This window comes from Hemitrygon akajei, chromosome 6, assembly GCF_048418815.1.
Source record: "Hemitrygon akajei chromosome 6, sHemAka1.3, whole genome shotgun sequence".
NCBI lineage: Eukaryota > Metazoa > Chordata > Chondrichthyes > Myliobatiformes > Dasyatidae > Hemitrygon > Hemitrygon akajei.
In genome coordinates, this window is record NC_133129.1 from 42,793,051 (window position 1) to 42,808,739 (window position 15,689).

Below are 15,689 nucleotides of genomic sequence, written 5' to 3' on the forward strand. Positions count from 1 at the left end.
AAAAGCATTAATAATAGCTTTTAAAAAGTTCTTAAGTCCTGGCGGTAGAATTGTAAAGCCTAATGGCATTGGGGAGTATTGACCTCTTCATCCTGTCTGAGGAGCATTGCATCGATAGTAACCTGTCACTGAAACTGCTTCTCTATCTCTGGATGGTGCTATGTAGAGGATGTTCAGAGTTATCCATAATTGAGACAATCTCCTGGTTGGTCCGTTTAAATGTGAGATTATTCAAAATTCTGCTGCTCCTGATTGAACATGCAAAGTCAGCTCGGTGTTTACTAACCAAGAGAATAAAAGCTACAATTCTCACCCTTGTTTTCAAATTCCTTCATGGCTTTGATCCTGTTCATAATTTGCATCTGTTCCATAATCCTCTGACCAATATGAGCCTGTCTATTTTCACTATTTCAATCAATTTATAGCCATCCTTTTAGTCACCAAGATGTCAAGGTCTAGAATTTCATCTCCAAACCTTTCTACCTCATCTGCTTTAGGCTGTTAATTAAAACCTGATCTTTTGACAAGTTTTTGGTCATAAGACCTTAAGACATAGGAGCAGAATTAGGCCATTTGACCCATAGAGTCTACTTCACCATTCAATCATGGCTGATCCTTTTCTTCTTCCTCAACCCCATTTTCCAGCTTTCCCCCTGTAGCCTTTGATGCCATGTCCAATCAGGAACCTATCAATCTCTGCCTTAAATACGCCCAGTGACCTGGCCTCTATAGCTGCACGTGGCGACAAATTCATCACAATCTGGCTAAAGAAATTTCTTTGCATCTCTGTTTTGAAAGGGTGCTACTCTATCCTGAGGCTGTGCCCTCTTGTCCTAGACTCTCCCACCATGGGAAACATCCTTTCCACATCTACTCTATCTAGGCCTTTCAACATTTGAAAGGTTTCAATGAGATCCCCCTCATCCTTCTAAATTCCAGCGAGTACAGATCCAGAGCCAACAAATGTTCCTTGTTTGATAACCCTTTCATTCCTGGAATCATTCTTGTGAACCTCCTCTGGATCCTCTCCAATGCCAGCACATCTCTTCTAAGATAAGAAGCCCAAAACTGTACACAATATCAATGCATTATAAAGCCTCAGCATCACATCCCTGCTCTTATATTCTAGACCTCTTGAAATGGATGCTAACATGGCATTTGCCTTCCTCACCACTGACTCAACCTGCAAGTTAACCTTTAGGGTGTTTTGCACAAGGACTCCCAAGTCCCTTTGCATCTCAGATTTTTGGATTTTCTCCCCGTTTAGAAAATAGTCCACATTTATTTCTACTACCAAAGTGCGTGACCATGCATTTTCCAACATTATACTTCATTTGCCACTTTTTTGCCCATTCTCCTAATCTAAGTCCTTCTGCACCCTACCCATTTTTTCAACACTACCTGCCCCTCCACCAATCTTCGTATCATCTAGCAACAAGACCATCTATTTCATCATCTAAATCATTTATATACAGCACAAAAGAACACCGAGCTCTGCTTAACACCACTAGTCACTGGCATCCAACCAGACAAAGATCCTTTTATTCCCACTCCCTGCCTTCTTCCAATCAGCCAATGCTCTAACCTCCTGAGTAACTTTCCTGTAAATATGGGCTCTTAACTTGGTAAGCAGCCTCATGTGCGGCACCTTGTCAGAGGCCTTCTGAAAGTCCAAATATACAACATCCACTACATCCCCTTTATCGATCCTACCTGTAATCTCCTCAAAGAATTCCAACAGGCTTGACAGCCAGGAATTTTCCTTAAGGAAGCCATGCTGACCTTGTCCTGTGTCACCCAGTACTCCATAACCTCATCCTTAACAACTGACTCTAACATCTTCCCAACCACTGAGGTCAGGCTAGCTGGTCTATAATTTCCTTTTTGCTGCCTTTTTCCTTTCTTAAAGAGTGGATTAAAATTTGCAATTTTCCAGTTCTCTGGCATCACGCTAGAGTCCAATGATTTTTGAAAGATCATTGCTAATGCTGCCACAATCTCTAACACTACCTCTTTCAGAACCCTAGGGTGCAGTTCATCTGGTTCGGGTGACTTATGTACTTTTAGGTCTTTCAGCTTTTTGAGCACCTTCTCCCTTGTAATAGTAACTGCACCTACTTCTCTTCCTTCACACACTACAACATCTGGCACACTGCTAGTGACTTCTGCAGTGAAGAGACAGTCATCTGCCCATACGTCTCCGTATGTTGCCCGGTGTCACATTTTGCTTGATGATCAGTCCTGTGAAGGGCCTGAGATGTTGAACTATGATGAGGGTACCCTAAACAAACAAGCGTTTGTAGCTTCACCTCCTCAATCCTCTGCCAGATATAAAGTAACAAAGTGCTGCAAGCTAAAGATAGTGGATTTTAAACTTAATTATTGACTGCCAGGAAATAAACCATAACGTAAGACGAGTAAGGAGAAATGTGCTGTTGGAAAATACTAAATAAAGATGGTGAAAGCTTTGCTGGAGGCCATTATAGAGGAAATACACTGTCCATCAGATAAATCAGACAAATAGCATAGATGGGTCAATTTTTATCTCCTATTCTTAATTCCAACTGGCATTTAAACTGATACTTACTGGAAACCCAAAAGGTCATTTGCAACTCAAGCCGATTCATTCATTTATTCATTTCCATTGCATATTTTGATTTGCACAAATTAATTATTAAGATTAAATGAAGTTGCATTAAACACTTAACATCAAAAATAAAATGAGCTTTAATAAATCATAATCCATTTACAAAGCATCAGTCATTCAAGAACACAGGCTTATTGAAAATCTATTAGCTTGGAATTAATTATCAATTCAAGTAAACTGAGAGGGAATATCGAGTCTTCGTCCTATTTATTCTTTCCTTTCAAATTTCTTCAAAGGCTCTTCGAGTTTTGCTCATGTCATGTGCCATTTTTATGTGGCCTTGACCAGTTTCTAGGTCCTCACTCCAGAGAGCAGATGAGTCCTCTGAAGTACAGAAATGGAGATTTAGTAATGTCAGTGAGGCCCAAAAGCCTTGAAGTGCACAGCTGGTCATTTAGTTCTTGGTTTCAGAAAGAGCGTGTTCCCACAGTGGTTGACTCAGGATGATTAACTCGTTCACCACTACACCCAACACCTACAGACTCACCTGAAAGGACTCGATACATACTTTGATAATAACTTTACACTTTGAAATTATAAGGATATTAGAAGATCCTTCATGTCTTTTGCCTGAGGTTTCCCTCTTAATCCAACTCACGGTTACCCCCCCACTAAAAGATGCTCTCCCATTTCTGCACTCCTGCCAGCTACAGGCAGCAATCTGTGCCAGGGTTAGATCCAGGGCTTATGGCACTCCAGCCCTTCATCAATTTCAATTTATGCCTCTGGATCAACCCTTCAGTCTGAGATGTTTAATGGAAAATTGTGCAGTGTAACATAGAGGTTCAAATATCACAATTTATCCTGGTCCAGTCATGTGGAAGCTGCGGCTGAGGAAGTACACCAATGCATCTTTTTCCTCAGTGTGTCAACATCGAGGCATTTTTCCATGATAGTGGTTCGTTTTGAAGGGTCAAATTTGAAGACAGGATATAATATTAATGGTAAGACTCTTGGCACTGTGGAGGATCTGAGGGATCTTGGGGTCTGTGTCCATTGGACACTCAAAGCTGCTGCGCAGGTTGACAGGGTTGTTAAGGCGGCGTATGGTGTGATGGCCTTCATCAACCATGGGATTGAGTTCAGGAGCTGTGAGGTAATGTTACAGCTAAACAAGACTTAGTTCGACTCTACTTGGGGTACTGTGTTCAGTTCTGGTCACCTCACTTAAGGGAGGATGTGGATACTATAGAGAGAGTGCAGAGGAGAAGTACAAGAATAGTGCCTGGATTTCAGAGAATGCCTTATGAAAACAGGTTGAGTGAACTTGACATTTTCTCCTTGGGGGGACAGAGGATGAGAGGTGACCTGATAGAAGTGTATAAGAGAGGAATTGATCACGTGGATAGCCAGAGGCTTTTCCCTGGGTTGAAATGACTAACACGAGGGGGCATAGTTTTAAGATGCTTGGATGTAGGTACAAAGAGGACGTCAGGGGTAAATTTTTCACACAGAGATTGATGGGTGCCTGGAATGTACTGCCAGTGATGGTGGTGGAGGTGGATACAATAGGGTCTTTTAAGAGACTCTTAGATAGGTACATGGAGCTTAAGAAAAATAGGCTACCTGGTGGAGAAATTCTAAGCAGCTTCTAAAGTAGGTTACATGGTCGGCACAACACTGTGGGCTGAAGGGCCTGTAATGTGCTGTAGATGTCTCTGTTCTATGTTCTATATTAGAGTTGGATGAGTTTACAACCCTCTTCAGCCTCTTTTGATCCAGTGCATTGGAACCTCCATACAATATATCTGAGGCTTTGGTGACATATCAAATCTCTTCAAACAACTAATGAAGTTGGATCACTGGTGTGTCTTCTTTGTGATTGCATCAATATGTTGGGCCCTAGGCAAATCCTTTGAGGCAGCGACACCAGAAACTTGAAGCTGCTCACCATTTCCACCAGTGACTCCTCAATGAAGCTAGGTGTGTGATCCCCAGGTCTTCCCTTCCTGAAGTCCACCATCAATCCTTGGTCTTTCTGACTCTGAGTGTAACTTTGTTGCTGTTGTGACACCACTCAACCACTTGATCTATCTCACTCCTATGTGCACCATCTCCTCACCATCAGAGATTCTACCAACGACAGTGTCATCTGCAAAGTTATTTATTTAAAGATAGAGCACAAAACAGGTCCTTCCAGCCCAGTGAGCCAGGCAACCCATCTATTTAACTCCAGCTTAATCACAGGCCACTTACCCAAACCAATTAACCAGCACTTCTTTGGAACTTGGGGTGAAACCAAAGGACCTGGAGGAAACCCATGTATTCACAGGGAAAGTGTACAGACCGGAATTGAACGCTGAACTCCGACACCCAGAGCAGTAATGGCATCGCACTAACCGCTGTGTTACCATGGCAGCCTATTTTAATCATTTATAAATGTTTGAGGTTGGCTTGCCAGACAGTCATAAGTGTAGAGAGAGTAAAGCAGTGAGTTGCACCGTGTGCTGATTATCAGCAAGGAGGAAATGCTTTTACTGATCTATACTGACTGTAGTCTCCCAATGAGGAATTTGAGGATACAGTTTCAGGGGGAGATACACAAGCCCAGGTATAGAAGCTGATGACTAATATGGAGGGGATGATGGCATTGAATGTGAAGTTGTAATCAATAAACAGCAGCCTGGCACATTTATTTATTTAGAGACAGCGCACAACACAGGCCCTTCCGGCCCATTCAGCTGCACTGCCAGGCAACCCATCTATTTAACTCCAGCCTAATGACAGGCCATTTGCTGATGCCTAGGTGTCCCAAAGCAGAGCGGAGAGCCAATTAAATTGTGGCTGCTGTAGCCCTGTTGAGGTGGTAAGCAAACTGCAGTAGGTCCAAGCCCTTGTTCAGGCAGGAGTTATCAGCTATAACCAACCATTCAAAAACCTTCATTATGGTAGATGTGAGTCCTTCTAGACAATAGCCATTAAAGCAAGCTCTCTCTGCTCTTCTTGGGAACTGGTATGATTGCTGCCATTTTGAAGCAGTTGGGAACCTCAGACCACAAGAGAGGCTGAAGATATCCTTGAACACTCCAGGCAATTGATTGCTATAGGTTTTTAGTAGCCGAATAGGTACACCATCAGGGTCAGATGCTTTGTGAAGTTTCGCTCTCTTAAAGCATATTCTAACATTGGTCTTCAAGATTGAGATCCCAGGGTTACTGGATGCTGTGTGGATTTTCACAGTTGTAGTGATATTCTCCCTTTCAAACTGTGTATAAAACTCTAATAAACTTCTACAGATGTTCTGTCAGGCATATGCTGACTGGTTGCATCATGCTGTTATGGAATATGAATATGCAGGAACGTAAACAGCTGCAGAGAGTTGGGAACTCTGCCCAATACATCACAGGCACATCCCTCCCCACCATTGGTAGTATCTACAGGAGGCAGTGCCTTAAGAAGATGGCATCTATCAAAGATTCCCAATATCCAGGCCATGCCATCTTTTCACAGCTATCGTTGGGCAAAAGTATGAAGTCCCACACGACTAGGTTCAAGAACAGCTACTTCCCATCAACCATTCTCTTCTTAAACTAACTAGCTAAACCCTAATCATTACAGTTTAGCACAACCATGACCACTTTGCACTAAAATGGTCATTTTTTTGTTCTGATTGTTTTCTTGCAAAAATAAAGTACAGTCGGCCCTCCTTATCTGTGGATACCGTATGCACGGATTCAACCAACTGAGGATCAGGAAAACCCGGAAGTTCTCTCTGCAGCACTCATTGTTTGAGTACGTACAGACTATTTTTTCTTGTCATTATTCCCTAAACAATACAGTATAACAACTATTTACATAGCATTTACGTTATATTAGGTATTATAAGTAATCTAGAGATGATTTATAAGTACAGGCAGTCCCCGGGTTATGAACAAGTTCTGTTCCTGAGTCCTTCTTTAAGTCGGATTTGAAGTCAGGACAGGTACATCCGGTATTATGTAGCCTCAGTCAGTCAACCGTTTTTCTTAGTATATAGTACATATTTTACCTTTCTATGCATATAAAGCACTTAAGAAACATACGTATTTCAATAATTTAACCACTGCGTTGCTTAGTAATAATTGTAGCTTTCATCGGGGCAGGGCCTTTCACATACTCCATTAAAATTGTTCCGATCGTTGACCGACAGTAGCCTAACGTTTTTCCAATGACAGTTGTCGTTTCACCTCTTTCCAATCGCTTTATTACTTCCACCTTATTTTCAATCGCGATCATAATTATTTTCATGAACAGAAACATTGCTGATTCAGAGCTGTACCGCCAGGTCCTAATGTTCACTGCATGGAGACATGTTAAATAAAGTCCGGGGTTCTGCTGGGTCCTAAACACCACTGCACTCCGCACTGATATATGCTAAATAAGGGACTTGAGCATCCGTGAATTTTGGTATCCGTGGGGGGTCCCGGAACCAATTCCCCGTGGATAAGGAGGGCCAACTGTATATAATTTATGTTCAATTTGTGCTGTTCTTGTGAGTGCTAACAAGTGCCTGTAACACTGTTGATAGTTTTTTCATTGCACCTGTGCACACGTGTTGTGCATATGACAATAAGTTAATTTTATGACTTTACAGAAAAAATAGCAGCCCGATTATCAACCAATTAACACCACTCTTCAGTGCACTATCCCCTCCTTTTCCATTCTTGAAAACCACATTTTTTAAACTATCTTTAGGCAACTATCAATCCCAGGGTGAAGACCTAGGACTATTGCTCACCCAACTCCTCTACCACAACTTCAATATAATTATAATATGTCTGCTTTTACTCATTTTACTTATTTTGTTACTGCACATCCAATCTAATCAACAATGTGCCTGAATCAAATGTTCTCTACTAGTTTCCATGGCAAACCACTTATTTTTAATGCAAGAATAAAAACTGCAGAATAAAAAGCAACACACACAAAATGCTGAAGGAACTCAGCAGGACAGGCAGCACCTATGGAAAAGAGTAAACAGTCGGTGTTTCGGGCAGAGACCCTTCATCAGGACAGGAAAAGTCAGAGTGAGGGGTTGGGGGGGGGGACGAGGAAGAAGTATAAGGTAGTAGGTGATAGATGAAACTAGGGGAGAGAGAGGGGATGGAGTAAAGAGCTGGGAAGTTGATTGGTGGAAGAGATAAAGGGCTGGAGGAGGGAGAATCTGATAGGAGAGGACAGAAGACCATGAAAGAAAGGGAGGGGGAGAGCATCAGAGGGAGGTGATGTGCAGATAAAGAGATAAGGTGAGAGAGGGAATGTAATATAGTTATTTTCACATTTTATGTTATGCAGCATATATATTTTGTAAAATATACTGCACAGGACAAATCTATTTGGCCAAAATATTCAAGTTGTTATATAATGGAAATTACTTTTTTATATATAAAAAAAGATCTTTAGGGGATTTTCTGTGGGCTTTTATTATTTTCTCCAAAGATCAAATTAAGATACACGATGTGAAAGAAAGGCAATTTTTTCCAAACAAGTGGTGTCTTCTCCTAATTTAGTTCTATATAGCAGAGCTGTAAGAATTATGCCACACATTTCCAGAAGGTGTCAGAAAATTAAAAAAACACCCTCTTAGTGGAAAGCTAAATGCTTCTGAGTGTAATGATTTTGAGAGCAAATTAGACTGATAACTGGGGGAGGAAGGAACATCATGATATGTCATGGTACATGGGTGTTGTAGATTCTGGGTATTTTCATATATTATAGCCAATTCAGCTAGGTAATAAGGCTAACTAATTCAACGACTGCATTTAAATCACACTTACAAATATTAATGCTTTAATCAAAAATGTTAAAGGAAACAAGCATAAGATTTCCAGCAAAAAGTATCCTTGCAGTGTTTTTGGAATAAAAGCCCTGGGTTCTTTCCCCAGAGCAATACCAAATTGAACAAGATTAACTAAGATATACGAACTTGGTGATGCAGTCCACTTGTTATTCAAACTTGTAGGGACTGCAATAATCCAGAAGCACTCTCACTGTAACTCTGACCGTGCTGCACAAAAGAATCTGGACACAAGTCTGAGATTTAGTCTTGAACGTGCTTTTTTCCCCATGTTACATGGAGAGTGTGAGTGGGGTGCATAACCCATTGTGGGATCACCCACGTCCCTGGCTTCGGATTGTGCATTAAGGATATAGTACCTCAAGTAGTCCTTGCCTTTAGCCTCGGTGGTCCTCATCTAGGGACTCAAGCTGAGTTTTATGCTTAAGTTCACATAGATTTCAGACAATAATTTTTCGAAGCAGCTCCCTTGCATGTCAGTCTAGGGAATACATTATTTCCAGGGATGGTTCAATGCACAATTCAGTACATCAGAGTTAATGGCTCCTTTGTGAACGTGTTATCCTAGTGGTGAAAGCACCTACATCTGCGATACGAATAATAGGACATCCTCTAACCCTGAAACTGACATCAGTCACAGTGTTAAGTAGCTGGAACATACACACAAGACACTAGATACAACCTCCTCTTCTTGTCACCATACCCCACTCCCCGACCCTTCCTCTATCTCCACACCCCTACCCCACCCATAATACATCAAAGTTTCAGTAGTGTAGAGTTAAGGAACGGAACATTGATCTTGGAGAAGAATGAATTACAAAGCAAAAAAGAAATAAACTCAAACAATAGCATGCAGGGCAGCCAGACAGTTGCAATTACTAGATTTTCTGTTATATTGTGTGCATCCAGTGTGAAACTAGTTGCAGTAATAACTTTGGATTTATTTTTTCAGAACACCTTTTGTTTTGGAGTTTTCCTGTTGTTCTCATATGTGGTAAACACAATCTTAACTTCTCTAAAGATAGAGATAGATACAGGGTCATATTGTAGTGACCTTTACACTCTTGTAGAAAATATAGAGCATTTTCTTCCCACTGACTCAGGCTGGTTTACTAAATATATTCAGTAACTACCTAGGACTATACAAAAAACTATATAAAGATGGGATCTTCATTCAAACTCACCATAACTCACAAAACCTGCTGCAATGTTGATCCAAAATCTGTGCCTTTAAATTAACTGATAAAGGTGGAGCAAGTAAAAATCATCAGATTGCTGGCAATATAAATACTGAGATTTGCCAATGCAGTTCACAAACATTTATTCAGGCACAAAGAAATTTATAAACAGAGTTTGCATTATAACTCGAATGTCAATACTCTTCAGGCCTTTCTGCACACATATTGTCGCACATTAGCTTTAATAAATCAAGGGGTTAATATTGCAATGGGTGTGGAGTTGGGCTGAGGAAAGGAAAGGGAAAGACCATAGATCCAGAATTAGGCCATTTGATAAGGGTTGATTTAGTTTCCCTCTCGTCTCTATTCTCCTGCCTTCTCCAATAATCTTTGACATCCTTAAAAGCCAAGATCCTATCAACCTCTGCTTCATATAGGCCCAATGATTTGGCTTCTGTAGCTGTCTGTAGTCAATAAATTCCTCAGAATTACCAGCCTCTGGCTAAAAAATTCTAAAGCAATGTCCTTCCATTCTGAGGCTGTGTCCTCTGGTCCTAGACACACTTACTTCTGAAACATGCTCTCCATAACCACTCTACCTAGGCCTTCCAAAATTTGGTAGGTTTCAATGAGGTCCCCCCCACATTATTTTAAACCCCAGCAAGTACAGGTCCAGAACCTTCCAATCTCAGAAAGAGGTGTGGGGCTAGATGTAACAGCAACAGGAATATTTTTTTGTGCCCGGGATCCTATCATTTTTTTTTTTACATCAACTTCTGTCTGCATTCATCTCTATACAAATAAGGTATCAAAACAATTATCTCTTGTATTCTCTCTGCCACTTACAGTACTGAGCAAAAGTCTAGGCACTCTAGATTTTTCATATGGTTTCAAATGGTATGGTCTCTACAGAGCCCTGATCTCAACATCTTCGAGTCTGTCTGGGATTACCTGGAGAGACAGAAGAAAGTGAGACATCCAAGGTCTGCAGACAAACTGTGGCAAGTCCTCCAAGATGCTTGGAACAGCCTACCAGCCAATTTTCTTACAAAACGTATGGCAGTGTACCCAAGTCAATAGATGCAGTTCTAAAAGCAAAGGGTGGTCACACCAAATATTGATTTGATTTACTTTTTACTGTTTATAGCTCTTTATAGTATTTTTTGGATATTTAGAAACTTTTCACTTCATTATTTTTGAAAGTACCCTGGCTTTACAAATTTTTTTTACATGTGCTCAAGGCTTTTGCACCATACTGTAGATATTCAACTTGACTCTGCACATTTAAAGTTCAAAGCTGTAAGTAGGAAATCTAACAGCCTGGTGGCAGTGGGAACATCCTTACTCAATATTTGTTATAATATCTGCAACTCTACAAGCGGATGTGATTTCTTTTGAGTAGGTTCTTCATCCCTTGTCAGTGCCCAGTTGATTGCTCATCCTCATATAGCAGTGAGCTATTAATAGGAAAGACAGGTGGTGAATGCAGCATGACATTAATAAATTACATTACATTGCACACTGCCAAAGATTACAGAGCTTTATGTATTTGTGGTGGTTTGGTGTTACAGTTCTGTACCTGTGGAAAACGCAAAAAAAAATCTATATTCTTGTATTAAATAATCCCTGCTTGAAAAGGCCCTCTGCAGGATATCTGCTTTTGTTTACAAATCCAAATGACGTCAAAGCAGGAGGTCCAAAGGTCAACAGCGAATGACTCAATTGACTTCAAAGCCTTAAAGGTTAAACTTTTAAACCTTAGAGATTATATTAGTCCAAGGTTCATTGTATTTTTTTTTATATCTTGATAAAAGATTTAGATTTGTGAAACAGAAGGCAAGTTCAAATAAATTTAGCTGCTCCACTCAGTAACTATGGTTACTGAAGAAAATTTTGTCAGGAAAATTGACAAAAAATGCAATGGGCAAATAACTAGATAATACTTCTGCTGAATGATGTGGTAAATATGATAAAGCTGGTAAATATGATAAAGCTGGAATTCTGAAATAAATTCCTGATTTATCTTATCCAGTCACAGTATTTGTGGTGTTGTGGAAAAGATACACTACTGCAAGCCATGGTGTCCCTACTTGAGTGTAGTACATAACCCCCTCGTCCACTCATCCCTCCCACTGTCTGACCCTAGCACTTACTGCTGCAAGTGAGACAAGTGCCACGTCTGCTTCTACACTTCTTCACCACCATTCTGGGCCCCAAACAGTCCTTCAAGGTGAGGCAACACTTCACCTGTGAGCCTGTCAGGGTTGCCTACTGTATCTGGTCCTCCAGGTGCAGCCTCCACTATGTTGGTGAAACACAGTGTAGAACTGGGAAATGCTTCATCAAGTACCTTCACTCTGTCACCACACAAGGAGGATTTTCCCTGCCATTTTAATTCCACTTCCCACTCTGACACGCCCATCCATGTCTGTCTCTACTGTCATGTTGAGGCCACCCTCAGGTTAGAGGAGCAACACCTCATAGTCCTTCTGGGTAGCCTCCAACCTGATGGCATGAAAATCGATTTCTCTAACTTCTGGTAATTTCTACCCCCCCCCCCCCCCCTTCCCTTCTCTCTTTTTCCATTCCCTATTTTGAATTCCCTTTTGGTCACTTCCTTTCCTCACCTACCTCTGGTGCCCCTATCCCTTCCCTTTCTCATATGGCCTACTCACTTCCCTTCTCAGATTCCTCATTCTTCAGCTCTTTATCTTTTCCACCTATTAGGTCCCATCTTCTTACTTCATCCCCTCCTCATCCCTCCTGCCTACGTTCCCCCCGCACCAGGTATCACCTATCATCTGCCAGCTTGTACTCCCCCTTCCCCCACCTTCATATTCTGGCTTCTTCCCCTGTCCTTCCTATTACTGACGAAGGGTCTTGGCCTGAAACACTGACTGTTTATTTCTCTCTATAGATGTTGCCTGACTTGCTGAGTTCCTCTAGCTCTGCATTTTCAGCCTCTGCAGAATCTCTTGTGCCTTGTAATCCTGTTTGCCATTTAGTAATTCTGACTGTTTTTTTTTCAGACAGTTGTTTTATTTCTAATGCCATTAAGTCACATATCAAGATTCATCTGACTGAAAATGAAATCATAGGCAAATCTCTGCACACAGACTTGTCATCCAGTTATACTCCTAAGTAGGAGCCACTAGAAGTCACTAGAAGTCATAGAAGTCATCCCTTCCACTAGGCATCATCAAACCAACTCAACAAATGGAAAGAGGAGACATTTCTAAAACTGAAACTACTGAAGTCAATGGGGCTACAACTCTGATGGCACAGTGCCACTGTTCAGGCAGGAGTGCATTGGTGTGGAACCAGTGCACTTGCAGCACAGAACACAAGGGCCTATCGCAGATCGCAGGGACAGGTTTACCTCAATAGTCAGTATGGGTAGCTTTGTCAGTAAGGATACAATAGAGGAGTCTAATTTAGAGACGAAATAGTCCAAAGTCCCTCAAAATGTTCTAAAATATGGTGATATTATGGCAGAGCTTTTACAAAGCATTACTGAACATCCTAGAATATTAAAGATTCTTGGGGAGTATGTTGCTGAACAATTAGACATACCACATACTGTACAACAAAAAAAAGTGGTATTTTGAATGTGGAAAAGTACCCCACAATAGCAACTCCTAATTAATGGTCGACAACGTTCAAACTATGAGTTTAGTGATCCAAGTTAATGTGTTACCACTATATCCATTGCTTTTGCTGACCCAGGCAATGCAAGCCACTGCAGCTGAGGAGGTACATTCCATTTCTTACATCGATTGAAAGTTAAAGCAAACTATTTCACATACAGTTTGGTTTAAATCCTAAAAAAAATTGCCTCTATCTGCAATGGCTTTACCCCTCAAACCAACAATAAATCCTTTCACATAACTGAAAACTTAATGCCAAATTACAAACTTCTGGATGAACTGAATCAGTCTAAAATTTGTTTTAAACACAGCTGCAAATAAAACTTAAGTTTCTGCAATACTCTAGTAGCACCAATTTCTGAATGTATAATTGGCTATCTCAGTCAGAATGTAGGCCAGAACCAAAAGGTTTGTGTCTTTTACTTGGTTAAAACCCAGGAAGAACTCCCAACAATTTCTCATTCGCAAACGCTAAACACCGCGGTCCTCGTGTGACCTTACAAAAACTACAGAGGGATTTAGTCACCGTGAACAGTCATAAGGAAATCTGAAACAAATGTCAGAAGCACCTGTCATGAGAAACAGAAAATAACACTGCACTAACACAGATCAGACAACTGGTAATTAGCAATCACTGTTGACAGAACTAAAAGAGTGGGGCATTTAAAGATGGTGTATTTAAACACAGAAAAAGAATACTAAGAGTGGAGGAAAAACACACTGTGACTTTAATTAACACCATTTTGATTGTGGACTTCAGGAAGGGGGAGTCGGAAGAATATACACCAGTTCTCAGTGAGCGGTCACTGGGGGGAAAGGATGAGCAACTTTAAGTTCCTGGGCATCAGCATCTCAGACCATCTACGCTGGGTCCAACACATTGATGGAATCATGAAGAAGGCACACCAGCAGCCATACCTGAGGAGGTCTGGTGTGTCACCAAAGACTCCAGCCCATTTCTACAGATGCTCAGTGGATACTATTCTCACTGGGTCTGGAGGCTCCAATGATTGAAAGAGGCTGCTGAAGGTTGTAGACTCAGCTAGGTCCATCAAAGGCACAACCCTGTCCATCAGAAGATATTTTCAAAAGGTGGTGTCTCAAGAAGACAGCATCCATCATTAAGCACCCTCACCATTCAGGATGAGTCCTCTTTCCATTACTACCATTGGGGAGGAGGTACAGGAGCCTGAAGACCCACACACACATTTTATGAACAACTTCTTCCCCTCCACCATCAGATTTCTGAACACTAACATGCCTTGTTATTTATCTTTTACACTATTTTTTGCAAATTACATTAATTTTGATGTCTCAGACTGTACTGCTGAATAAAGCAAATTTCATGACACACATCAGTGATAACAAACTCGTTTCTGATTTTGACAGTGATGGCAGCATTAGCTACACTACTGATAAGGTCAGGCTTGAATAAAGTGAAGCCTTTACTTATTTTATTAATACATTAAAACATTCAAAAAATTTGCATAGTAATGGAAAATGGGGCATTAGTTTTCAGTATCAAGAGCGTTGCCAGTGGTTTTCTTTTGAGAATAAGCAACATACAATTGGAATTGGAAGGTGCAGTGAAAGACATCTTGTATATTGTTCATACATGCCAAATCATTAAGGTAAAACAATAACAGAATATAAAGTGTGACAGCTACAGTGAAAGTGCAGCGCAGATAGAAAAGAAGATCCAAAAACATAATGATAACAGATTGTGAGATTGAGTCTATCTTATTGTACAAGGAAATCAGTCTTCTAAACAGTAGACCCTACTGTCCTTGAGCCTGATGGTACATACTTTCAGGCTGCTGTATCTTTTGCCCAATGGGACTGGGTAGAAGAGAGAATGTCCAGGGTGGGGTGGGGTCTTTGTTGAGGCAGCCACAAGTATAGACAGAGTCCATGGAGGGCAGGCTGGTTTCTGTAATGTGCTGTATTGGGCATGCTCAATTAACATGTTTAATAAACACTGACTTCAATACCAACATGCATCCCACCCCGCTCCCCACAACAGATACAACTGCATATTTTAGATGGCCATTTTGGGAGAACGAGTAACAAGAAGGAAGTGGGAGAAAATACATAATGAAGATGGTTAATTTGTGAAATGAGCACCGAGTTATTTTTATGTTCCTGAATTCACTGGATGAGGTAGACAGGGGTCTAATAATAGCTGATGTTGTCCTTTGGGGATCTATTGATTTATGGCTAGAGCAGATGTGATACGTTGATGACTAGGTGCTTTGGATTTGAGGGAGAGAAAGACAAGGACCGTGGCAGGTTTATAGAGAGTACTGGGAACAAGGGCATCAAATTTGTGAATTTCAACCAATTCAATTGCTTTTAAAGGAAATGATTTTTTGCAGTAGGCTATAACTAGTGCAAACTCTCCTGAAAATGCTCAATCAATTTCAGAAAGTACTGATAAAGGC

At 40.9% G+C, this 15,689-nt stretch overlaps 1 protein-coding gene across 7 annotated transcripts in view; it reads right to left on the reverse strand.

The window, feature by feature from the left end:
• pde8b (phosphodiesterase 8B) overlaps positions 1-15,689 on the reverse strand; it is a 272,856-nt gene that overhangs the window by 120,946 nt on the left and 136,221 nt on the right. The window contains exon 1 of one of the 7 annotated variants that reach the window (XM_073048240.1): positions 10,947-10,965. The exons of the other annotated variants lie outside the window; for them this stretch is intronic. The gene's annotated coding sequence lies outside the window, so the exon portion shown is untranslated. Of the gene's footprint in view, positions 1-10,946; positions 10,966-15,689 lie in introns of those variants that run through there. 7 annotated transcript variants of the gene reach the window in all.